This window comes from Trachypithecus francoisi, unplaced genomic scaffold (assembly GCF_009764315.1).
Source record: "Trachypithecus francoisi isolate TF-2019V2 unplaced genomic scaffold, Tfra_2.0 Lachesis_group2, whole genome shotgun sequence".
Taxonomy (NCBI): domain Eukaryota; kingdom Metazoa; phylum Chordata; class Mammalia; order Primates; family Cercopithecidae; genus Trachypithecus; species Trachypithecus francoisi.
In genome coordinates, this window is record NW_022681465.1 from 172,279,183 (window position 1) to 172,282,330 (window position 3,148).

General features: G+C 40.5%; 1 non-coding gene across 1 annotated transcript; it reads right to left on the minus strand.

Annotated features, from left to right (window-relative positions):
* Window positions 1-1,058: 1,058 nt before the first annotated feature.
* On the minus strand, window positions 1,059-1,127 carry LOC117066253. Its single transcript, XR_004430235.1, has one exon. It is a non-coding gene; the product is annotated as a small nucleolar RNA SNORD38 (small nucleolar RNA).
* Window positions 1,128-3,148: the final 2,021 nt, after the last annotated feature.

The window sequence follows — 3,148 nt, forward strand, 5'->3', positions numbered from 1 at the left end:
CTTTTCCAATGAATTTTTAAGATTAATAATATACTGACCATTTTATATTCTTAATTTTAGCAAGTATTTTTTAAGTTTTTATAATGTTTTATTTAGCACAAACTATTGCTAAATATTTGTACACATTTTGTCTTGTGGGTCCTAGTTGACAATATTGATTCTCACCCATATTGAGTAGCATTTCATATCATTTATTACATTATTGACATCCATTGTGTTATTTCAGCAATCTTGTGAAATGTGTTTTCATTTTCATTACATAGATTATAAATATGAGGCTCAAAGATATTGTTAAGTGAAAGACTTTATGAAGAAATGAAAACATCACATCAAAATCTGATCTCTGCACCTTACTGAATCTGAGACATGTATTACCCAGGTTATCTTTGTCCCATTGCATAGACTTCTTATCCAATATTAGTTTTGCAACCAGTCTAACCATATTGAGTTTTTTATCATAACAAGTGAGCAGCCTATCTGCATATACTTAAAAAGATCTCTGTTTGGGCATACTCGATTTACTATATATATAGGGATACCTTTCTTCTTTTAATTCTTAGGAAATTAAGAATACCTCCAGAGAAGTCCCTATATCTCAAAAATTAGATAATCATACTTTAACTGGATAGAGTAAGATGGCTATGATTTATTAATGAATTTTTAGACCACACTACCCCTTGCTTAGTGGTTTTGAGCAAACTGTGAAAATGCAATGAATATTTTATTTAATGTAGTGATTGCAACATCAACTGTTAAACTGAAGATTTTTTTTTTTTTTTTTAACAGAACAATAAACACCTTTATTACACGGGTGAAGACAAAACGAGGATTTATTTGCCTTTCCGGGCCTTGATTTTCCTAAGATAGAACTCCAACTCTTTGCCCTCTAGCACATAGCCATCTGCTCGGCCACACTGTCCCGGCCTGGAAGCAATGCATGCTGGAAGACAGTAGGTGATCCTTAGCACCATGACAAAGTGGCCCCACCCAAACCTCTCCACCCCCTTAAGAATTCTCTGTGGGTTCAGGTATCCTGGGGGCAAGCATGAAGCCAGCTGTCTCCTCAGACACACTTTATCGTCACTTAATGTCAGTAGCAGAACTGGACAAAGTTTTCATCACTGAGTGAAGATTATTTTATAGTATATTCACTGAACACATGATATAATGAAAGCCTGTAAATTATTAGAAATTACCCATCTCACTAGCATTTCAAATGAAGATATTCCATCTATCATTTCAAAATAAATGTTTATAAATCACCTTGTGTATTACTCCATTCTTTCATGGCTACAAAAGATTACCTAAAACTGTAATACACAAAAAGAAAAGAGATTTAATTGGCTCATTGTTCCACAGATACAGGAAAAATGATTGGGGAGGCCTCAGGAAACTTTCAATCCTGGTGGAAGACGAAGGGGAAGTAGGCATTTCTTACATGCCTGAAGAAGGAGGAAGAGAGCAAAGGGGCACGTGTTACACACTTTTAAACAACCAGATCTCATGAGAACTCAGTCACTATAAGAAGAACAATGAAGGAGGGGGCCACCTCCATGATCCAATCACCTCCCACCAGGCCTCTCCTCCAACACTGGGGATGACAATTCAACATGAGATTTGGGTGAGGACACAAATCTGAACCATATTATTCTGCCGCTGAGATCTCTCAAATTTTATGTTCTTCTCACATTACAAAATAACCCTTCTCAATAGCCCCTTAGTCTTAACTCATTTCAGCATTAACTCCGAAGTCCACAGTCCAAAGCCTCATCCAAGACAAAGTAAGTTCCATCCACCTATGAGACTGTAACCTCAAAAACAAGTTAGCTATTTCCAAGATACAATGGGGTATAGGCATTGGGTAAATATTCACTTTCCAAAAGAGAAAAATTGGCCAAAACAAAGGGGCTACAGGCTCATGTAAATCCAAGTCCAAAAACCAGTAGGTCAATCATTAAATTTCAAAGCTCCAAAATAACCTCCTTTGACTCCATGTCTCAAATCCAGACAACACTGATACAAGAGGTGGGCTCCCAAGGCCTTGGGTAGTTCCTCTCTTATGGCTCTGCAGGATAGAGCCCCTGTGGCGGCTTTCATGGGTTGACATTGAGTGCCCATAGCTTTTCCAGGTTCACAGTGAAAACTGTTGTTGGATCCATCATTCTGGAGTCTGGAGGATGGTGGCCCTCTTCTCACATCTCTACTAGGCAATGGCCCAGGGGGAACTCCGTGGGTGGGCTCCAACCCCATACCTACCCCCAAACTGCACTAGTAGATGTTCTCCATGAGGGCTCTACCCCTGCAATGGACTTCCACCTAGACATTCAGGCATTCTCATGCATCTTCTGAAATCTAGGTGGAGGCTCTCAAGCCTCCACTCTGACCCTCTGCACATCCCCAGGCTTACCACCACATGAAAGATGCCAAGGCTTACAGCTTACACCCTCTGGAGCAGTGACCTGAGATTTACCTGGGGGTCCTTTTAGCCACTGCTAGAACTAGAGCAGCTGAAACTCAGGAAGCAGTATCTCTAGGATGCACAGTGCGGTGGGGCGCTGGTCCTGGCCCACAAAACCGTTCCTCTCTCCTAGGCCTCGGGCCTGTAAAGGCAGAGCTGCCATGAAGGTCTCTGAGATGTCTTGGAGACATTTTCCCCATTGTCTTGGCTATTAATATTTGGCTCCTTTCTACTTATGCAAATTTCTGCAGCAGTCTTGAATTCCTCCCCAGAAAACGGGCTTTTTTCTACCATATGGTCAGGCTGCAAATTTTCTGAATCTTTACACTCTGCTTCCCTTTTAAATATAATTTCCAGTTTCAGATCATCTCTTTGCTCACACATAGAACCACATGCTATTGGAAGCAGCCAGGCCACTTCTTGAATGCTTTGCTGCTTAGAAATTTCTTCAACCAGATACCCTAAATCATCCCTCTCAGTTCAAAGTTTCACAGATCCCTTGAGCAGGGGTACAATGCTGTCAGTCTGTTTGCTAACACACAGCAAGAGTGGCTTCTACTCCAGTTCCGTATAAGTTCCTCATCTTCACCTCAGCCTAAACTTCATTGTCCATATCACTATGAACATTTTGGTCACAACAATTTAACAAGTCTCTAGGAAGCTCTAAACTTCCCCTATCTTTCTATCTTC